This window comes from Lynx canadensis, chromosome B1 (assembly GCF_007474595.2).
Source record: "Lynx canadensis isolate LIC74 chromosome B1, mLynCan4.pri.v2, whole genome shotgun sequence".
NCBI classification, from domain to species: domain Eukaryota; kingdom Metazoa; phylum Chordata; class Mammalia; order Carnivora; family Felidae; genus Lynx; species Lynx canadensis.
Genome location: NC_044306.2, coordinates 85,170,332 through 85,194,157, shown reverse-complemented (window position 1 = coordinate 85,194,157; position 23,826 = coordinate 85,170,332). Strand labels below are relative to the sequence as shown.

The following is a 23,826-nucleotide window of genomic DNA, read 5'->3' as shown; positions in this document are numbered from 1 at the left end:
AGAGGTCTTTTCCTGCTTTCTTCTCTAGGGTTTTGATGATTTCCTGTCTCACATTTAGGTCCTTTATCCATTTTGAGTTTATTTTTGTGAATGGTGTGAGAAAGTGGTCTAGTTTCAATCTTCTGCATGTTGCTGTCCAGTTCTCCCAGCACCATTTGTTAAAGAGGCTGTCTTTTTTCCATTGGATGTTCTTTCCTGCTTTGTCAAAGATGAGTTGGCCATACGTTTGTGGGTCTAGTTCTGGGGTTTCTATTCTATTCCATTGGTCTATGTGTCTGGTTTTGTGCCAATACCATGCTGTCTTGATGATTACAGCTTTGTAGTAGAGGCTAAAGTCTGGGATTGTGATGCCTCCTGCTTTGGTCTTCTTCTTCAAAATTCCTTTGGCTATTCGGGGCCTTTTGTGGTTCCATATGAATTTTAGGATTGCTTGTTCTAGTTTCGAGAAGAATGCTGGTGCAATTTTGATTGGGATTGCATTGAATGTGTAGATAGCTTTGGGTAGTATTGACATTTTGACAATATTTATTCTTCCAATCCATGAGCACGGAATGTTTTTCCATTTCTTTATATCTTCTTCAATTTCCTTCATAAGCTTTCTATAGTTTTCAGCATACAGATCTTTTATATCTTTGGTTAGATTTATTCCTAGGTATTTTATGCTTCTTGGTGCAATTGTGAATGGGATCAGTTTCTTGATTTGTATTTCTGTTGCTTCATTATTAGTGTATAAGAATGCAACTGATTTCTGTACATTGATTTTGTATCCTGCAACTTTGTTAAATTCATGTATCAGTTCTAGCAGACTTCTGGTGGAGTCTATCGGATTTTCCACGTATACTATCATGCCATCTGCAAAAAGTGAAAGCTTAACTTCATCTTTGCCAATTTTGATGCCTTTGATTTCCTTTTGTTGTCTGATTGCTGATGCTAGAACTTCCAACACTATGTGAAACAACAGCGGTGAGAGTGGGCATCCCTGTCGTGTTCCTGATCTCAGGGAAAAAGCTCTCAGTTTTTCCCCATTGAGGATGATGTTAGCTGTGGGCTTTTCATAAATGGCTTTTATGATGTTTAAGTATGTTCCTTCTATCCCGACTTTCTCGAGGGTTTTTATTAAGAAAGTGTGCTGAATTTTGTCAAATGCCTTTTCTGCATCGATTGACAGGATCATATGGTTCTTATCTTTTCTTCTATTAATGTGATGTATCACGTTGATTGATTTGTGAATGTTGAACCGATACATAAAGATTTAGATGGTAATGTTTCCCATATCTTTAATTTTTCCTTAGGGTGAATGTCTCGAGTTTGTATTTTAGGTTGAAAGATATGAATGTTTTTATATGTTTGTGTGTGTGTTGCCACATTGCACTGAGAGTGATAATACAATTCTTCCATTCTCACCAGTACTCAATCAGGCCTCTTCCTCTACTGCCAAATACTCACCAGGACTGGATATTATTTTTTGAAAAAATCATTACAAATAATAACAAATAATCTGTATATTATTGTTGTTTTACTTTTTTATTGTTTTTATCATTCATTAATAGCAATAAATATGTGTCAACACCCTGCAGGTTTCAACTTGGACATCATTTTTTCTCCTGGAAAGAGTTTCTGGCTCCTCTAGTCCGGGTTGGCTCCTTCCCATATCTTCCCGTAGAACTCAGTGCTTTGAGTGCCATATTCTAATCTCTGATTTATTCCTCTTTCTGCTTCACTAGACTTTAAGATCCATTACTGCAGCGATCCTGCTGTCTTGCTTATCACATGCCAGTGACAGGCACATCATAGCATCTAAAGAAGTCATTGTTGGTAAAATCCACAAATCATGAAGTCATGGTTTGTTTATTTTTTAAAAATAGGCTACAGGGGCACCTGGGTGGCGCAGTCGGTTAAGCGTCCGACTTCAGCCAGGTCACGATCTCGCGGTCCATGAGTTCGAGCCCCGCGTCAGGCTCTGGGCTGATGGCTCAGAGCCTGGAGCCTGTTTCCGATTCTGTGTCTCCCTCTCTCTCTGCCCCTCCCCCGTTCATGCTCTGTCTCTCTCTGTCTTAAAAATAAATAAACGTTGGAAAAAAAAAATTAAAAAAAAATAGGCTACATATTATATATATATATATACATATATATGTACATATTATATATTATCTATATATTATATATATATATATCTATATATATTATATATATATATATATCTATATATTATCTATATATATTATCAGCACGGAACCCAACTCAGAGCTCAAACCCGTGACTCTGGGATCATGAGCTGAGTCAAAATCAAGAGTTGGATGCTCAACAGACTGAGTCACCTGGACTCCCCGTGTTTTACTTAACTATTTTAAAAGCAAACAAACCATGACCTTCTTTTTCTCCCCTAGTTCCCAGAGAATAGAAACAAACATGTATATATTTATTCTGGAATATGAATGGATGAATGGATGGATGGATGGGTAAAAGGAAGCTCTTTGCTGTATTGTCTGCTCTGTTTCTAGTCACTTGAAATCTACTTGGCTGGCTGAGAATATACTCCTAACCTTTAGATTGAAAGTTGACTTAAAAACACCAAAACAAAGCAAAAACACAGGTAAAGAGGAAACTAAATAAAAGGTGTTTGATACCTCAAAATGGATTGTCCTCTACTTTATAAATTAATTCAAACTTGGGAGTTTGGGTTTTCACCAAATCCTTATTTTTTCAAGTTATTTAGATACTACTTATGGTCTGGAAGTCCTGTCCTAAATGAATAATGAATAAAGGTATGTCTGTATTAAAAACTCCAGATCTCGGGGGCGCCTGGGTGGCGCAGTCGGTTAAGCGTCCGACTTCAGCCAGGTCACGATCTCGCGGTCCGTGAGTTCGAGCCCCGCGTCAGGCTCTGGGCTGATGGCTCGGAGCCTGGAGCCTGTTTCCGATTCTGTGTCTCTCTCTCTCTCTCTCTGCCCCTCCCCCGTTCATGCTCTGTCTCTCTCTGTCCCAAAAATAAATAAACGTTGAAAAAAAAACAAAAAACAAAAAACTCCAGATCTCAACCTTTTTCTATTATATATGTGAGAAATTTCCAAATGAATTTCTGCAAAATCTATTCTAAGCCTCAAATGATTGATTATTTTAGTAATGTATACTTTAAATTAATTTTTATAAACCAAGAATGCTATTTGGCTTAGGTAAATTAATAAAATTTATTAATATTCAAACATTAATTAAGAGGTAAATGACATTAGTAATTTTAGTATAACTAATTGGGAAAGCAAAGAAGTGGTCTTGGTAAAAGCCAGTAGGAAATGAGTTTTGATTATTTAGATATCTAAGTTCAACTAATGCAAACACAGTCGGAAGGGGACAAGTTAGAAGACTCATAGTTATCTTTTAATTATTGGTAAAGCAACTACCAAAGGGCATTTGGTTGTGTGAAAGCAATATAAACAATCTTCTACTATATTTTTAAACACAATGAAAGTTTGTTGGGGATTAGGAGTTGGATGTGAAATACTTAAGAGCTTGAAATAACTCAGAGATAATGTTTTCAATTTCTTCCTACTTGTAACTTTCAGGCTCAGCCATGGCAAAGACATACCTAGAATAGGTATAAATAGCACAATTACATGGTGGGTGGAAAGTTAGAAAGAGGTGGTTCTGTTCTCCTGGAGATCTGTTTATTTTTCAATTAACAAAAAGTCCTTTTCTGACATTTTTGCTTGGGTGACTGGATTAAAAAGTATGCCATTTACGTTCAGTACATTTAATTAAATGTTTGACTTGAGCTTATAAAGAACTTCTATTTACTTTATTCAGTTCAGATTGCAATAGGTCATTAAGAATTCCATTAGAGATTATTGTTGACATTATGATTTTAAAAAGCTTATCTAACAGGATAAAGCCTCTCTGGTACCACATTTTTGAGTTGTCTTTCATATATTTTTTTCTATTTGCTGAATGTTTTAATCTCATCATCTCTTAGTGGTTTCCTGATTTTGTACTTTATGACTCAGATAATGCTATTTAATCAGTGGGTCTGAATTATAAACCCAAGATCATGCTAACTAAAATCTCAGCATAAACAGATTTGAATGAATGTGTTATCACATCAATGGTTAGCACATCGCTTTTTTTGTGTAGTCGCCCATATACTTATTGCCCATTTTATGTTGTAAGCTTTGGGAAGACAAGAAATATGTCTATGTAACTTGATCTGAATAGTTATTAATAACATATGAAGCCAGGTTAGATTAAATAATGACAACAATAATGATATTAATAATAATTTTAACAATTAAAAAATACCCATTTATTTCATGCCTACTTTATGCCTGGCACTGTGCTAGAAATTACATATGCATTATCTCTGTAAGATTATTATCTCTATTTTATGCATGAGTTATTTGAGGTTCCAGAAGGTTAAATAATTTGCTGAAGATTCAGAGCTATTAAATGTTAGAAGTAAAAAGCAACCTGCTTTATACCAGGGATCATAATATTCTATAACATGTTGTTACTGATACACTGAATGACAGACATCTATACCATTAGATGTGTTTACCCAATTCCTATCATGATAGAGAAATGCTTCTTAGACTTGAATGTGAGCAACTAGTTAAAATGTAGATTCTGATTCAGTGGGTCTAGGGTGGGGGCCTAGATCCTACATTCCCAGCAAGCTCCCAGGTGATGCCAGTGTTGTTGGCATATGAACCACCACTTCGGGAGCAAGCTCTAGAGCAGAGATACCGAACATGGTGGGGAAGAAATGTTAGGACACATGCCCTTCAGCTGTTCATTGAAAGCATTTCTAAGTTTTCAGCCTATAGTTTTCCTTTTCCTGGAAGAATGTCACATGCTGTTCTCCATCTCCTGAAATCAGTGCTGAGGAGAGAGAGCCATGAATCCTGGGGAGTGCCTGCTACATTCCTCACATATTTTGGTATAGAAAAGGATGGAAAATTATTGAGCCAGCCAGTTCAGAAGCTAGAGTATTAAAAACCAGTTGGAGGCCTAGGTAACACTGTTAATGCTAAGGCAGAGGGGAAAGAAAACACAAAGCATGCTGAGTTAGGTAAAGAAGAGAGGTGAGAGGAGAGAGATGAGTGAAAAGTGGAGGGAAATAACTGATTGCATATGGCAATGAGCAATGGGATGGCACCAAAGATTGCCAGAAGGAGCCAGTCTCACATTATGGCAGAGCATAATTTGAGGAAGCTTCTCATCTCAAAAGTACCATTTTCCTCATTTTGTTCTGGGACCTCTGATTATAGTTTCGATTCATGTCCTCTTCTAAGAGAGTATACTGTCAGTATACTCCATTGGCAATGGTATACTCCATTATCCATTGGCAATTTCAAGGCGAATATTCTGAGTTGGATAAAAAATAATCTTTGACCTTCACTTTAAGCTTAGAAACAACTAGTCTAGAATTATATTGTCTTTATAAGTTGGCTAATACATGTGCGTAATTGGAAAGAGTGAGATGAAATGGAAGTAGTCAAATTCCATTAGTTACTTTGTTCTTGAGAAGTGTGTGTGTACATGTGTGCCCTTGCAGACAGACACACACACCTATGCCTACATACACCACCTCTCATCTCATCAGCAGACTGCTGAAAAATGGAAGCTACATTTTTTTGGTTGTGTATTAAACAAACACAGGCATTGTATTTATAACTCTTTGAAAAGTCAGTTGACTATACCCTGGCCAAGTTATAGAAGTAGATGCCAGAAGGAAACATCATAGAGGGCACCAGGTAGCTTATGCAATATATGATTACACGTTTGTTATTGCTTCTCCAAAACCTCAAGTACAATAAAACCTCGAAGGAGGTTCTGGTAATGTAGATAGTAACAAGGGAAAACATTGGGTCAGAGGCATTACTGCTTACAAATAATGGTGAAGACATGAACCCAGATTTTGCGGGTCACCAGCAAGGTTCTCGTTTCAAAATGTGTTAAGGCAACAGTAGGTGCCCCAAACTTTCTTGATAGAGGCCTTCTCAAATAATCTCCTGTTAATGCACTCACATATGGAACATCTTATTAAAACACTGAAGCTCCCTAAAGCAACTGGTAAAGATTTATGCCACTATATCTCTGGTGGGAGTTTTCCAATCCGTACAAATGTGTTTATTCTCATCGGTGCTTGGTATGTATGGTTCCATCTGGATGGAACCTGTGTAATCGATCTCAAAATTTCAGAGAGATTTCATAGATTACTGATTCGTTAATTTCTATATCTTCAACCTGCAATCCCTGCCAGTTTTATCCTTCAGAAATTGCAAGCATGTGTTTTTTTAGTCTGGTAGTTTATGTGAGAAGTATCTAGAATCAGAGTCACACTTATTCACTACTTTTTAAAAGGTTTTATTTAAGTTCCAGTTAACAAACAGTGTAATATTAGTTTCAGATGTACTATATGATGATTCAACACTTCCATGCATCACCCGGTGCTCGTCACAGCAAGTGCACTCCTGAATCCCCGTCACCTATTTCACCCATTCCCTCTGCCACCTCCCCTCTAGCAACCATTAGTTTGCTCTGTATGGTTAAGATTGTTCCTTGGTTTGTCTCAGTCTCCTCCCCCCACTTTGCTCATTTGTTTTGTTTCCTATATTCCACATGTGAACTTATTTCACTATTGATCATTGTTCTGCACCTTATCAGTTTGTGGAGAAAATTGGCAGGAGTGACGTAAGATTGTTTGCAGCCATTTATTGATGTTTACAGAGCCTTTGACTTTGTGGAGAGTAGATATTATGGTCTGGGCTTCACAAACTTTTAATTAATTACTAATTAATTAGTACTAATTACTAATTACTAATGCTTCTCCAGAAGTTGCATCTTAATAGCATTAGCTAGTTAGAATCAGGTCTGACCTCTTACAAGGATCAGAGATGGATTTAGTACCCTTTTCTTCCAAATTTGATTATAGATGATTTGCTTTGGGATTGGTTGGATACACGTCCCCCGCTGTACAGAATAAATACAAGTACTTTATTGTCTTCTATTATAGATGACATGGTTTGAGTTATCCGAAGCCATAAAAGATTTTAGATTAAACCAGTCTTTCTGTTGCACTATAGAGTCTGGAAAAAATGCATTTGAGGTAAAGTATTTTAGAGTTTGAATTATGATTTTTAGAATATGTGCTCCAGAATATACTTTGTTTTTATTTATTGGCTCTGTACTGTTTGTATTGCTAGTCAACTTATGAAGTCCATCCATCACGTTCTTTCTCTGTTGGGAGAAAATTTACAGACCAGGTTTATTACTTGGTTGAAATTTAAAATTTTGTCCTAATGGATTGAATTATCATAATTTTAAACTATTATGGTTATTAAGTCTCTAATCCTATTCTTAAGTGATAAAAGATAATCAATTCTGGTTTAGTAATAGTCAATTAAACACACATAAAAACTAGGGTGAAATTAACATATTACTATTAGATACTAGTCTAGATTATTGATTGGTTGGTGTTGCTATTGATTTTATTCATAGCTTTATATCTTAATAGCTTTAAACAATTTTATTTAAAATTCTCTAATTGAAAATTTTAGTTTGGTATGTTCTATATTATATTTTCCCCATTTTTCTTTTTTTTTTTAAATTTGTAATTTTATTTATTCGAGGGAGACAGAGGCAGTGATTTGGGAGAGGGACAGAGAGAAGGAGAAAGAGAATCCCAAGCAAGCTCTGTGCTGCCACACAGAGCCTGATGTTAGGCTCGAGCTCACAAAACTGAGAGATCATGACCTGAGCCAAAACCAAGAGTCAATGCTTAACCAACTGAGCCACCCACACACCCCTCTTTTCCTCATTTTTCTAGAAAATACATTTGTGAAAAGAAATATAGGATTTTATATTTCTGTACTAATATTGGGCCTGACTGAAGTTTTCCATTTAAGTAGTGATTAATTTTTTCTTTCTGCTCCATTATGAAAATTGGAGAGCTTTCCTTTTTTTTTTTTTTGATTAACTAAAGGTAATTTGATTCTCAAATAAACAAACAAAAATTCCAAATGTACAAGGATAACCTTTCTTTTGTTGAGTTTCATTACTGATAAGTAGACTTATATGAAATAAGAGATACAAGCCAGTGAGTCTCCATTATAAATAGCCAAGTCTGAACTGGGTCTTCATAAAACACTTCTGACTTTTTCTCACTTCTTACAAAAAAACTATATCCCTATGGTTTTCTATAATTACTTTGTAGATATGTATTTACTCAAAATAAAGACATAGGGAATCAGAGAGCCATGCCTTTTAAATCTTTAATTGAAACAAAAATGTATAATCTTTTAAAATACATATAATGATGTCAGTGTAGACTGCTAAAGAAACTTCTTTGGGTTTTAAAGCAGTAAGTTGGGAATGGAACCCTAGCTTCTCTAGCAAAGTGCCATGATGGCAAAGTAATTTTCCTAAAGTCTTTACAACCCCTCAAGCCAGTTTTGATCCATGCAGGGGGCTGAGGGTTAGGGCGCTGGCTCAGTTTTTCCTGTGAACTCAGTTCTACCCCAGGTGCCTGGGAGAGAAGGGATAAAACCCAATCCCAGTTCCAGAGGAGTTTCCAACTTCAGTGAGAAGTCAAGATCAACATACACACAAAGACTGCATGCAACCCAGTCCCCCTTTAGGAAAAATAATAAAAAACCACAAATACAAAGTTGGGAACAAAAATGAATACTTACAACCAGAAAAGAAAATTCTGACAAAGTATTGGAAATTTGGAGACTTGGGTATCTGTTTTTCTGAGAAATTTCTAGGCAACTTACCAGAATTGCTTGCATAGAATGCTTCCTGAATGCAGCCGGCCTTTCCCTCCATGATCTGGAACATTCCACAGCTTCAGGGTTTCCCAGCTCTTACAAAGGCCTGTACAGATGAAGAGCTCTGGGGTTTTAGTTTCGCTCTCTTGCCACTACATCAGCCTTTGCAGACACCTTGTTTAAAGACCCATTAAAAAAACTATAAAAGGCACTAGTAGCAGCAAGGAATGTTAAATATTTAAAAAATTATCATATTTGGAATTCTTTCTGCATTCATCTGTATGTTTTAAATGTTTATTTTATTTTTGAGAGAGAGAGAGAGAGAGCAAACTGGGGAGGGGCAGAGAGAAAGTGAGACAGAAGATCTGAAGTGGGCTCTTTGCTAACAGCACAGAGCCCGAATGCAGAGCTCGAACCCACAAGTGGTGAGATCATGACCTCAGCTGAAGTTGGATGCTTAACCAACTGAGCCACCCAGGTGCCCCTCGTCTGTTTATTTAAATGATGATCTCGTAAAGCATCCAGTAATGTAGCAGACCAGGCAGAGTAGACATTTCCCCTTTATACATAAAGTTGGACTCTCCAAGTAGACTCTGATGGATTCTACCTATATTGTATTTCCCACCTGTGAAATCCCTGCATGTATTCGTTCCTTCAGTATCATATGGCACATACTGCTCTAGCTGCTGGAACTGAGTTATGCAGACTACAGAGGAAGTCACTGCTCCCACAAAGACACAAATACACCAGGTGTCATGCAATGAGTGCCAAAGGAAAAATAGAGGACAGAGGATGACAGGGTCTAGGGTACTCAATGAGAGCTTCTCTTTAAGGTGATAATGGTATCCAGCATCAGCAGGAGGGTATTTGCTGCAAGAGAATTCTAGTCAAAGGGATCAGAAAGTGCAAAGGCCCTGAGGTGGGCCACGCTTAGTATCTTAGAAGTACAGCAAGGACCCCACCATGTCTGGTATGGAGAGGGAGAAGGAAAGAGGTGATGAGGTTAGGGAGGTAGCTAGGAACAAGTTTATGCAGGGCTTCATGGATTATAGTCAGGAACTGGGAGGGGACTGAGCAGAGGAATAACAGTGTTCTTCTGACTTGGGATTCAAGAGGGCCACTGTGACAGCTGTGTAAGAGCAGAGAAACCGCTGAGGAATCCAGGTCAAGAGAGTCCAGGTAAGAGATAGTAGAAGCTTCGAGTAGGGTTTTGGTAATGGGGGATGTTAAAAATCAGTCGGCTTCTGTGTTGTCTAACATAGCGTCTGGAATCCCAGCTCAAAGGAGACTTAAAACTTTTCAAGGAAGTTAGAGCCCTCATGCCTCCTGCACTAGTGCTTGTCCAAGGGCGGGGTTGGTCAAGGGCAGCAGAACCCCCTGTGGCTTTCATTGAAATGAAGATTTCTAGGCCTTGTCCCAGACCTCCATGAGCTCTCTGGCGAAGGCAGTCCAGGAATTTGAAATTTTAACAACTCCTCATGTAGATTTCTGCACAAGATAAATGTTGAACTACTGCCTGGTCTTTACAAAAGAGAGATAGTTGAGCCCTTGCAAAGGTTTGTGTCTCGTTAGACATTTTGAGCTCACACTTGAAATCCCTGCAGGCCGGAACTGAGAACATATTGTGAGCTTAATAATGAGAATTGCAAAAAGCTCACTGTTTTTGCCTGAATTTCACGCTCAATATGGAAGGCCTCCAGCAAACTGTCATATTTGAGCCTTATCGGGGGTTTCATGAAACTCTGTCGTTTTTAGATTGATTTTCATATTACTGAACCTTCTAGGTAAACTTGACTTTTAGCCTTAGATTAGAGATTATAAATACTAACAAATGGACCTAGATTTTTCTTCATTGGTGTCCATATGAGCCAAAGTGTGAAGCTGTGTGTTTAAGAGATAAAAAGGGAAATTTGGCATAACTTTCTTAAGCTATTTTGCTTTCTTATATATTAATAAGCAAATATATTCTACTAACAAATGATTATTAGTGTAATAAAATTGATTTCCTTGGCTTCCAAAACAGAAAATGATGCTTTGAGACAACAGGAGCTTGGAATAATAGCTAACAATTTTTTTCTGTCTGGCTTTCTCTCCCTCTCCTACCTTACTTACTTTATTGTTTTATACTTGATCATTGGTATAGATAAGAGTGGCTATTAAACTGTTTACTCTAACTGATGCATAGGGGCACTTGTACCCCAATGTTTATAGCAGCACTCTCAACAATAACCAAATTATGGAAAGAGCCTAAATGTCCATCAACTGATGAATGAATAAAGAAATTGTGGTTTATATACACAATGGAGTACTACGTGGCAATGAGAAAGAATGAAATATGGCCTTTTGTAGCAATGTGGATGGAACTGGAGAGTGTGATGCTAAGTGAAATAAGCCATACAGAGAAAGACAGATACCATATGGTTTCACTCTTAGGTGGATCCTGAGAAACTTAACAGAAACCCATGGGGGAGGGGAAGGAAAAAAAAAAAAAAGAGGTTAGAGTGGGAGAGAGCCAAAGCATAAGAGACTCTTAAAAACTGAGAACAAACTGAGGGTTGATGGGGGGTGGGAGGGAGGGGAGGGTGGGTGATGGGTATTAAGGAGGGCACCTTTTGGGATGAGCACTGGGTGTTGTATGGAAACCAATTTGACAATAAATTTCATATATTGAAAAAAAAGTAATTATTGGTAGATACATAAAAAAATAAAAAAAAATAGTTTACTCTAATATCTTTTGCCATTGTATTCACCTGCACTGTAGTCAGAGTATGAACATCACTTTGTATTCTGTGTTTTTTCAGTGTCCTATGCACAGCACATGCATTATATTTTTGTCCCTGAAATTACAGTGCTTACTGGCTTTATAGTAAAGCATTATAATACTGTGCTTGCACTTCAAATAAGCATTTCTTTACTGCTGGCCACTTGTGTGTGAGTTTTCACAGTTTTATACCATAAAGTAGTGAAATATGACCCTGCTCTAAACATCTTTATACATACTTCTTTATTTCCTTTGGGGTCTATTTTTTTTAGGACATGTTCCCAAATGTAAGATTACCCGACTAACAAATAATAAAGGATTTAAAAAAAAATTGTAACTTACTGCCAAATTGTGTCTCAGAAAACTTGAACCGAGATTCCACGCCATGCCAAGAATGTTATTTCCTCTTCATCACAGCAATGTAAAATTTCAGCACTTTAAATTTTGTTTTTTCCGTTTTGATTGATGGGACTTACCCTATTATGTAAATCTTTTCATTATCTTTTCTGCAGTTAAAGTAGGATACTTATAAATTGGGACATGAATTGAGGGCAGAGTCAGAGGGACAGCTTTCTTACACATGGCTCCCTGGCTCATCGGTGTTATTTTTCAGTTTCTTTGGCCCATTTTGCAAGACACATCCTGACCTAAGGAAAGTTCCAGTTATTCTGTGAGGCTAGTTGTTGCTTTGTAGAGAAGTTCCGCTGCTGGGCAGAGGAGGGCACTATTTGTTTGTACCAAGGCAGGACAAACCTGTGACCCATTTAGGGAGAGTGATCGCTGCCAGAGATGGCCCTTTGCACTGAGGTCCAATGACCACTGTGGTGGTGGCCGCAGCTCAATCCATGCCTGATGAAATCTGTTAAGTATTCGATTTGCTGTTCTTTACTGAGTTCTTCGGAGTTCCAGCTGTGGAGATGGAGACCCCTGGAGTCCTTTCCGTTGCTGACACCAAGGACTTGGTACCCAGGCAGGTGCCTGTCTCACAGTGGAGGGCTTGTTGGCTCTCTGCAGTCCTCAGAATGCCTGACAGTATTAAACAGAAGAAAGTCTTGAAAGCATTTCATGGGCCCAAACTTGAGTGGGTCAGTAGATGATTCTGTTTGCACAGTTGTATTTCCTTCACTCCACTCAGATCATTATAAACTCTTTCTTAAATGAGATTCTTAGGACTGGCATGGAGACTTTGTAAACTGTGATGGGCTTCTGCCTTGTTTTCTCAGGTGTGATCAGAGGGTTGGGATAAAGGACAGGGCCAAGAATCTCTTTGCCTACAGAAGGGGTTGAGGGGAAGTTCTCCACCCACTTGGGTGGGTCATGGAGAGCACCTCTTACCAGTGGTGCTTTGTAACTGATTCAGCCCCACTTCTGCTCTTATCCCCCCACCATCCACTCTAAAGTGTACATCAGATTATGTTACCCCTCTGCTTAAAGTTTCCTAGTGGACCCTACCCTCCCGCCCCCAGCCCTATGGAGTTGGAATAAAATACAAAGTCCCTATTTTGGTTCTTCCATACTCTTCTGCCCCTGTGACCTTATTTCCTACATACCATCTTGGTCCTCTTGGTCCTCTCTAATCCACCCACACTGGCTTCATTCTGGCATTAAACACATCAAGCATCTACCTGAGGCACTGGAGGGCTCTGAAGCATGTTCTCTGCTTAATGTGGCCTGCTAAGGTGAAGAGAGACTGCATTGAGTCTGACTGGGGCTGAGAACTTGAAAGAAAAATAAAAGGGCTAAGTGCTTATGTGGTAGAGCTTGGAGAGAGCGCGCTTCAGGGCTTGTGCCGGCGTCTCCCTGGACCAGATGTGGGCCAGAGGGAAGAGACTTCATCTTGAGACTTACAGAGGAGTAAAGAATCCTCAGACACAAGAGGCTGGTGTGGACTGCAGGATGCAAAATAATCATGAAAGGAGTTCAAAACCAGGGAAACTGGTATCCCAGCATGGAAATCTCTGAGACCATAAAAGAGCTTCATTTAAGAGACAGCTCCACATCTGCTGACCTACTGGGACTTTACCGTTTTCCAAGCCCCCAAAGTCCAAGGAAACCTCCCAGTCAAATCAGAACCATGCCATCTCCTCCTCTCCCCCTACCCCACACCTCCTCCATCTCCCACTCCCACTCTGTGCAAGCAGAACGAAGTGTGGGAGCAGGTGAACAGATCAAGTAAGAGTAGGGGACTGGACCCACCAGCACTCATCTCCCAGCCATGGGAGCTGGAGGAGGGGGAAGATTAAATAGAGACACTGAGATGCTTGATATCTGTAAAAGACTGTGTCTTCAAATTACTGAATTGGGACCGTGTTTTACACAAAAGTGAGCAAAAGGCCCTATTATCTGAGAGCTGCCAGGAAGGTAGGGATTCACCCAAATCTTCTTTCAGTCGCAGAATGCTCCCACTGTATAGCGGATAAAGCATGATTCTCAACCTTGACTTCACAGTAGCATCACGAGGGAGCTTTCGGAAATCCTGAGTCTCATGTCACACCTTAGATGAAATAAACAAAAATATTTGCGGGTAGGGCCCAAGCACCAGAATCTTTAAAGGTCCCCATGAGATTTCAATGTGTAACCAACCGGAGACAAAAATGAAGTTGCATTTTGATCATAATCAAGTGGCTCTTTCCTATTCCAGAAGCACTTTTGCTTATGTGTTAATTCCGGTGTCTTTATAATCCTTGGAGTTCTTCAAGAGCTGATGTATAAATTAAAGATTTAAAAGTAAATTTTAAACTTTAAAAATATTTATGTTATATGTTACCTAATTCTACAAAAGAGGGTTATTTTTTTTTTAACGTTTATTTATTTTTGAGACAGAGCATGAACGGGCGAGGGTCAGAGAGAGACAGAGACACAGAATCCGAAACAGGCTCCAGGCTCTGAGCGGTCAGCACAGAGCCCGACGCGGGGCTCGAACTCACGGACTGTGAGATCATGACCTGAGCTGAAGTCGGACGCTTAGCCGACTGAGCCACCCAGGCGCCCCTGTTTTGTTTTTTTTTTAAATAGAGGGATAAGAGTTTATTATAGACAAGAATCTAAACTATTTCCTACATTTAGTTGTGAGAAGGCTATGTACAACTCAAATTGTTAAAGTTGATAAATGCATGAGGACTTTATAAATATGCTGTAATGTGATGCATTCTTGATTAACATTTTTTAAATGTTTTTATTTCTTTTTGAGAGAGGGAGACAGAGTATGGGTAGGGGAGGAGCAGAGAGAGAGGGAGATACAGAATCCGAAGCAGGCTCTAGGCTCCGAGATGTTAGCACAGAGCCCAACGTGGGGCTTGAACTCATGAACGATGAGACCATGACCTGAGCTGAAGTTGGACACTTAACCGACTAAGCTACCCGGGTGACCCTTTGATTAACATTTTTAATGGGACATATGCTCTAATTTATCAATATATATCCAGCTTGATAAAGATTTGGATAGCACTGGGCTTAGGGAACATTGCAGAAAGTCTTGGTCGGGTCTGACTGTCTAACTTCAATACCAAAACAAAGTACCTGGAAGAAAATTGCAGCTTGATGGAAAAGGCAAAAGCCTTACTTGTGATTTTTTTTTTTTTCATACAAATCTCTTCTCTTGTGGTGTTTATTGATTTCCCAAAGCCAAGTGTTTGGACTGCCTTCATCAGAGTCACTCTGGAAGCCTGTTGAAAGTATTCATTCCCTGGCCTAACCCAGACCTCCAGAGCCAATCTTTCTGTGGGTGAAGAGTGGGCAGAAATCTTTTAACAAGGGCTCCTGGGTGGTTCTGATGCCCAGCCAAGTTTGGGCAACACTGGAAAATGCCAGCTGATAATGAGACCTTAGACTAAGTATCAAACCCACAGTGGGAAGAGAGAATTTCTCAATTAGGAAGCAAACTACTAGCTGTTAAGAAGAAGTGTGAGTAGCTGTGTGCTGTGTTTTTACAGAGCTAGCCACCTGTGGTGCCATCTGAAAGATTCTTTAGCAAATAGTTTAAGTCATTTTAGGCCCTTTGGGAGAGTTTCTCATATTTTCAGTGGGTTGGAGTGGGAGTCACACGGAAAATTTCCACAGAAGTTTTCTTCATCTGGTTGTTTGTTAAAACGACTACTTAGGGAAATAGGAAAGAGGAAGAATCCTGGCCATCTTATGAGACATGAAATCCATCGGTCTTTCACGAGTCTTTCACCATCTTTCAACTCCATGTAGCACAGGGAAAGAGGAATAGGCTTCGAGGCCAGGCAGTTATGAAATCAAATCCTGGTGGTGCTACTTATGAGTTATGTGAATTTAGCCAAGTTCCATCACCTCTCTGAGCATCAGTGAATTCATCAGTCAAGGTAGGGTTCGCTCCTCATTGGTTTTGTGAATGAACACATTTAAGCATGCATTCAACCAATACTGAGTACTTTCCATAAATGTATATTCCTGGCTCCCGGGATACAGCAGGTACCTACTGAATAATAGCCAGAGGTGAAAGAATGGCCCGGTCCGTAAGTTGCATAGGGTATTAAATCTGCAAGCAGTGCCAGCATATTTCTGGAAATGTTCTGAGTTAGAGAAAGATGTGATTACTGGAAGTCATCGCAAGGAGTATTTTATGTGGTTGGAAGAAGTTCTTTCATGAGGGGCCTGGGACGGCAGTAGTGTGGGGTGTTGTGCAGATGGTGAGACAACAGTCTTAGTTGACACCCATTGTAATTGCACCCCCTTCTACTCGCAGAAGTGTCCGAGGCTACAAGCTAAATCATGTGGTCATCCTATTCAAGGGTCATGTTCTAGTAAGAGTCAGCGGTCACTGAACCACCTTTTGGGGCAGAGGGCTTCCTGCAGGGCTGTGGTGGTCCTGTGTGGACGGTGTAAGCCTGGGGCTGGAATGGAGCTGCTTGGGTCCTCAAGGAGAGGCTGAACATTGCCTCTGGCATATTTCTCCACGTAGTACTCAGTTCTTTTTCTAAAACACATTAAGCAACATAGTGGTCTTTGAAGAAGCACTAATAGACCCATGGATCAAGCTAGTCCAGATGGGACTGCATATACTAACTACCTCAGCAGTAAGGTAGAAGAATCATGTATCCTGAAGAGCACCAGGAAATCCCGACTTTAGTCTTCATGATTGTTTAAGCTATGTCTGATTCATTTTTCTCAATCGCTTCTAGCTGTTGCAATCATACATGTCTCTAACAGGCTCTTGCTAACTTCTTCTTCTTCTTCTTCTTTTTTTTTTTTTTAAGTTTATTTATTTTGAAAGAGAGAGGTGAGAGTGCATGCAAGCCAGGGAGGGGCAGGGAGAGAGGGAGAGAGAGAGTCCCAAGCAGGCTCTGCGCTGTCAGCCACATGGGGCTTGATCTCATGAACAATAAGCTCATGACCTGACCTGAAATCAAGAGCTGGACACTTGGGGCGCCTGGGTGGCGCAGTCGGTTAAGCGTCGGACTTCAGCCAGGTCACGATCTCGCGGTCCGTGAGTTCGAGCCCCGCGTCAGGCTCTGGGCTGATGGCTCAGAGCCTGGAGCCTGTTTCCGATTCTGTGTCTCCCTCTCTCTCTGCCCCTCCCCCGTTCATGCTCTGTCTCTCTCTGTCCCAAAAATAAATAAAAACGTTGAAAAAAAAATTAAAAAAAAAAAAAAAAAGAGCTGGACACTTAATTCACTGAGCCACCCAGGCACCCTGGCTCTTACTAATTTCTGATTAATGAGATCACCAAATTTGATAATTAAGTGTTGTTGTTTTTTTTAAATAAGTCCTGAGTGATGATCCAAAGGTCCATCCTAGGGATTGTAGTGAATGCATTTTGAGATATCTTTTAGCATCTCTGAGGTTACTCTACTCCTTATTTCGAGAACTTCCCCCTACTTGAGACTGCTAGGTAAGTGTGGCATTAGCTGTACTGGTAAGGTGTGGCTCTGGTTTAAAGGTGAACTGCGTTCCTGTAGAGAACCAGCTATACAGACATGTGGCCCCTCTTTTCTATCAGTGCTCACTCCCTTGATAATCTCTTTTGGACTCTTGGATTCCATGTCATCTCCATTTGGATGACTCCCAAATTTATATTCTTAGTGTGGACTTCAGATTTACATATACAGATGCATATTGGACTTTCCTCATCGATGTCTAATAGGCACTTGAAACTTAGTATGTCCAAAATAAAACTCTTAATCTTCCCCAATCTGTTCTTCCTGCTCATTAGCTGGAAATTCCATCTTTCCAGTCGAACAGGAAAAAGTCATCTTTGACTTCTGTCTTTCACTCATACTACATTCATTATGGCAGCAAACCTATTTGTTCTACTTTCAAAATATGTCCACAATTCGGGCGCGTGGGTGGCTCAGTCAGTTAAGCGTCCGACTTCGGCTCAGGTCTGATCTCATGGCTCGTGAGTTCAAGCCCCATGTCAGGCTCTGTGCTGACAGCTCAGAGCCCGGAGCCTGCTTCGGATTCTGTGTCTCCCCCTCTCTCTGCCCCTCCCCCACTCACCCTGTCTTTCTGTCTGTCTCTCTCTGTCTTAAAAATAAATAAAACATAAAAAAAAATCAAAATATGTCCACAATTCAACCACTTTGTGTCATCTCCACTGCTGCTACTTGGATCTAAGCCAGTCTCATGTCTGGATTATTTCAGGAGTCTCCCAGTTGAGACTGTTCCCCCCCCCCCCCATACCCACCTATTTTTCATTCTTGGTCCTATTATAGTGAGTTGCAGCCACAGTGATCCTGTTAAATACAACTCAGATCATGTTAGTTTTCCTCCTCTCTCTTTCTTTCTCTCTGCCTGTCAAAATCATCCTGTGATTTCACAGTTCACCCAGAATAAAAGCCAGAGCCCTTACAATAGCCTAAGAGATGCTATACAATGTGTACTCCATCCCCCTCTATCACCCCACCTCTGTAAAATCATCAAACAAGAGACTGTTCTTCCTTGGTTCTGCTCTGACTGCATTGCCCCCCTTGCTGTTCACAGAACACAAAACATGCACACCCACTAGCTTCCTCCCACCAGGCAAGCTTCCACCCTGGTCATTGCCCTTGACCTCTCCTCTGTCTGGAATGCTTCTCTCTGGGTTATCTACTTGGCTCATTTCCCTCCGTTCCTTTATGTCCTTACTCAAGTGGTTCCTTCCCAGTAAGGCCCTGGCCTCACCTCCAGCCTTATCCCCTCCCTTCTCTCCTCTTTGCCTTCATTGCTTTATTGGTCCTCTCAGCACTGATCACCATTTGACATACTTGATGTTCTGCTCATTTTATCTTTTCTTTTTTTAAATTGCTTGTGTTCCTCAACTTGAATGGAAGCCCTGAGCAAAATGTTTGTTTTTTTCATGCTTCTTAATCTGTTTGGATAATAGTTATCCAAATCTGGAAGAGTATCTGACACTTAGTACTTCCTCCAATGTATTTGCTGAAGAAATAAACCGAGGAATAAATGAAATAAGGAGTCCTATTGATGTCAACTGAGATTTACTGAGAAAGGTCGTAACAAATGTTACAGGTTTGTTTTTTGGTTTTTGTTTTTTTTACTTAGAGTCATATTAAAATAAAGGATCTTCAAGGATTCTCCCCCGCTGAATAGCTCAATTTTCTTTTTGGGTGAGTTCAGAGCCCTTTCTAGTATCATTAATCTACATGTTATTCATATTTCACTTTGGGAAGTATCAGGGAGCTAATAGAAAGGGACACTTTTTTTTTTTTGAGAAATTCTGATCTGGTTCTTTAAGTAAGCAGAAACTGTGAGCCCTGCTGGTACACTTTGGTATTCTGTCCTTGCCCTCTTTGTCATGAAAAAGTGAAATGAGTTGCTACTGTTGCCTTAGGCAAAAGGTATACCCCTCCCTTTGTTCTGTTTATGTATAGCAAAATCTCTGTCTTCCCTGAGTTTGCGGAGCTCTGGAGGGGATGATGGATTAATTTGGATAAGGGGCCCAGGGGCTCTTTGAAAGGGAACAGACTGAGTCTCTAACCTAGAGGTCAGCAAACGTTTTCTGAAAAAGCCACACAGTAAATATTTCAGACTTGCAGCCCATATGATTTGTATTATAATAACTCAAGAAGCAACTTAGCTATTGTAATGCCAAAAGCAGCCATAAACAATACTTAAGTGAGTAAGCATGGCTTTATTCCAATAAGACTTTATATTTCTAGACACTGAAATTTGAAATTCACATAATTTTCCCATGTCACTAAATAGTCTTCTTCTTTTGACATATATTATTTAACCATTAAAAAGTGTGAAAACCATTTTTAGCTTATGAGTCATATTGAAGTAGACACTGGGCCAGAATTGGTCCACAGGTCTGTAGTTTGTCGGTATTTGCTCCCTTATGCTTTTTTTTTTTTATTATTATTTTTTTATTTTTTTTTTATTGTGAGAGAGAGAGGGAGAGGGAGAATCCCAAGCAGGTCCCATGCTGTCAGCACAGAGCCCAACATGAGGCTTCAACTCACGAACCATGATATTATGACCTGAGCTGAAATCAGGAGTCAGATGCTTAACTGACTGAGCCACCCAGGCCCTCCTCCCTAATTCTTGACTACCAAGATAGAGGACAGCTCAGAGGTTTCCTTGGTTGAAGTAGGGACTTGTTTCAGCATACAGGAAGCAGTGTTGTGCTTTGAAAACCACTGGCCAGTGTTCACATAAGAGAGAGAACCATAACCTTGGGTCCATTGTTCACGTAAGAGAGAGAGCCATAACTTTGGGTCCAGGGTTCGTGTAAGAGAGACAACCATAACCTTGGGTATATGTGTGGGGTAAGCTTAGAGGCCACGCAGGGTTTGGCAGCATTGACAGGACGGCAGGAGGAGATGCCCACCCTCTGGGTAATGTAGGATCAGCGATCGGCAGGCATTGGTGGTCTACTCTGGCATCCCGGTGTCTCATTCTCATTTGCAAGATGGACTAATCCCTTTTGAAATCAGTAGGCCTCCAGGATCTTTGTATAATTTGTGATGGGGCTGGTGAGAATTCTCTAGAGGTAATTACTGGGCTTCTTACCAATGTGGTTATATGGGGTCAAGCCAACTCTACTGGTAACTCAAGCAGGTGAAAAGGGTCATACCTGGATCCCATAACATGGCACCTCCTGAAATCTCCATAAGTACTAAATTTAAGTTTATAGAAACATAAGCCACCACCTAGAGCTTTGGGCAGTGTTCTTAAAGGCATTTCTGAGATCAAAAAGAAAGGGACAAATGTGTATCGATCTACCATTTTCTGGTATGGTGCTATGGGCCATCACCTTTGTTACCTGCTTGTATCTTCCCCAGAAGGTAGATATTTTTGTTTACAGGAGATAATTAACCTGTCCAGTGTCTTACACATAAAGGGTGGTGGTGCCCATTTCTGAAGCCAGGCCTCCCTGGCTCTTTACGCCTCCATTGCATTTCAGGAGATGAGTAGCACCCATTCTTTGTGTAGCACAATAAAAAGTGTGTTTGATTTATGGGCATAGATCTTTCTCAAGACCCCTCACTGTCATTAAAATTCAAATCCAAATCCATCTCCTTTATACCTGGCTCTTATTCTACTACCAATTAGTTTGTAGGTGTTGATAAAATACTTTAAAATACAATGTCTATTCTTTTATGAGGATGAGTTCTATCTTTCTTGCCATTGTGAAATTTCTCCCAGAGCCTCAGATACTCTTAGGTTTGGGGTATACTTGGAAGACCCCCACCCCCAGTGTCCCTTAAACACCTTTCCTTTTAGTTTAGACACTTGAAAGCATATAATGCCTCTCATCTCCCTTTTTATAAATGAATCATTCTCACCTTCTTCAACTGTCGCTCAAAGACCAGACTGCTCACCTGTGGGCCTCTTCAGGTTTCCTGATACCTTTTTCCCCTTTCTTCGTTGTCTCATATTACCACAGTGTCCTGGCTAGGAGGAGGGGAGTATATAATATAGTGAAATGGCCTTGTAATTACTGATGTGCTGATTGTTTCCTCCTTTAGGAACTAGAGAGAAGATACTGTCTGGACAGGGGATCCTGGTTCTACCCTTTCTCCTGGAGTATAGTGACATAATGTGCTCCTTAGATAAAATATTCAGGTAAGATCCACCAACATCAAATATCTGTATGTAGCAATATTAGAGGGATGTTTCATAGTGGACTTTACAAGGACCACTAAAGATTTTATTGAGAATGTTAGAAATGCACTCTTTCAAGACAACTTTGAATCTTTATGTGCACTGATACATGACAATCTGCAAGGGAAACACGGAGGGTTGAGATACCAGTTTCTCATTCTTCATCACTCAGAAAGTGGTGAGAACACTTCCTTCAACAGGATGGCTAAGGGCCTACTTTCTAACTGGTGTGAGCCTGTGCAGTGTTTCACACTGTTCTTGTCACACATGATATGGTTTTACCTCAGGGACTTTCTAACTGAACTTGGGAGTTTTACATTTCTGATTGTGCCCTTCATCCCTTCTCTTGCACCTGTTTTCACTTTCCAGGGATTTTTTTTGAACTAGAGTATCTCTTGATCTTTTGTTCTGTGAGGATGGGAGAGGTTTGGAAGTGCTTTCGGTAAGCCAGGGGTAGAAATGGAACATGGAGCTCACACTTGCACAGCCGTGTGCTGCTTCCTTTGAGCTGCTACCATGGCTCCCGTGGCTGCAGGAGCTCAAGCTTCCCCTTCCCATTTATGGTGAGGGTGATGGTAGCGCATAGATAACACCAAGGAAAGAGCCTGAGTCTTTGTTAGCGCTCATGAGTGCTAGTTAAATTTACCCCTGACCAGGTCTGGGAAGGCACAGAGTGTGCCTCGGCATGTGTACGCGGAAGGGGCATTGACTCTGTGCCAGCAAGGGCCCTGCCACGCGTGTTACCTACAGTTTGCAGGCTGCTGACCTGAACTGGTCCAGGTTGGCTGCCTGCACATTCAGAAACTTAAAACTATCCAAGTTCAGTTATAAGATCTCTAAAGGAAACATGTTCAGGGGGTCAGTCCTCCTTACCCATCCAGAGGTCAGTTTAGGGATTCAGAGGGACAAAAACTGGAATACATCTCAAGAAATCATAGGGTTCTAATGAAAAACCAGTTAGAGCAGACAGATGGCCGACACATACTTCCAACTTTGTTTAGGATATTTAGAGGAGTTATTTTTATATCATGTGAAGGCAATGCCTGACAGCAGGTGTTAGTCACCATCATTTAGACAGTGTCTAATAGAGCCTTAGGTATGGAAGCAGGATTGCTGGCATTTCCTTTTGTCATTTTCTCTTAAGATGTCAAACATACTTTTTTAACAGCATTTTTAATGATTTTAGGGGACAGTTTACCAGCTCTCATCTCTGAGCTGCTGACAGGCTCAAAATAGAACATTCTTTCCATGTCTTTACAAACCAAGTGTTTCAAGGAAAAGAATATCAGGTATGTCATTCTTTTCAAATTATAAGATTTAAGTGAACTATGGGTCTTGTTTGCTGTTTATTACAAGGGATAGAATTGAGGTTAAATCATCTAATTGGCAAAGCAGGGCTCCAGGGATCTAGCCCCAGCTGTCCAGCTGAAATAGCAGTGAGAACCAGATAAAGTCATTTTCGTTTTCCTGGAACCTCACTTTTTCATTTGAAAAGAGAGTCCTTAAAAAAGAAAGTTTAAACAGTGAGGGGGAGGAGAGCACTCAGTGGAAGAACATTTTAGAAGAACTTTGCTCGTCCAACAGTCTTACCAGTTAATTCTATCGAGTATCTCATTGAAGACCTGCAAAAAAATGTTTGTATAAGAATAAAGAAACAAACTGAATGAAGAGTAGGGAAGGGAAAGAAGAAAGAAAAAAGCAATTAGAGGGATATTGAGGGAGGATCTTCCCCCCCCCGCACATACAAACACTCAACAAGTATAAAACAACCCAAGGAAGCAGTGGATTGGGCTCATTGAGGAAAAAAGGACAGAATCAAATAGGGTAAATTCAGGAACAAAAGTTCTAAGGATAAATCCTTAGGAAGCAATTATCAAATACCCACTTAAGATTTATGGGGTTGGGAGCTGATTGCAAAATGAGTTGGATGAATCAAAACATATGTTTCTGGTGTTTTATCTACCCATGAAGGAGCTTTAGGAATAGAAATAGAACATGGTTTCAAAATAAATATCTGAAAAGAAATTCAGAGCCCTTCTTGGCTTAGTTTTTGCTAATGACTCTAAGCAATTCAATTGGTTTCTACGTGTGTAGCAATTACTGAGAAATTAAATTGTTGCTGGAAAAATATAATCCTTAATTAAGGAGATATTGCAAATTTCTAAGTGAAATATTGGTGAAAAATAAAATAAGTAGCAACCTTTTTCTAATTATATACCTAAATGCAAAAGCACA

The 23,826-nt window shown here is 40.0% G+C and overlaps 1 long non-coding RNA gene across 2 annotated transcripts in view; it reads left to right on the top strand.

Moving 5' to 3' along the window:
• LOC115512212 overlaps nt 1-22,874 on the top strand; it is a 29,642-nt gene extending 6,768 nt beyond the window's left edge. The window contains exons 1-3 of one of the 2 annotated variants that reach the window (XR_003968316.1): nt 19,030-19,091; nt 21,456-21,552; nt 22,778-22,874. This is a non-coding gene — a long non-coding RNA (uncharacterized LOC115512212). Of the gene's footprint in view, nt 1-19,029; nt 19,092-21,455; nt 21,553-22,777 lie in introns of those variants that run through there. The other variant, XR_003968315.1, reaches the window with a different exon arrangement.
• The last annotated feature ends 952 nt before the right edge of the window (nt 22,875-23,826 follow it).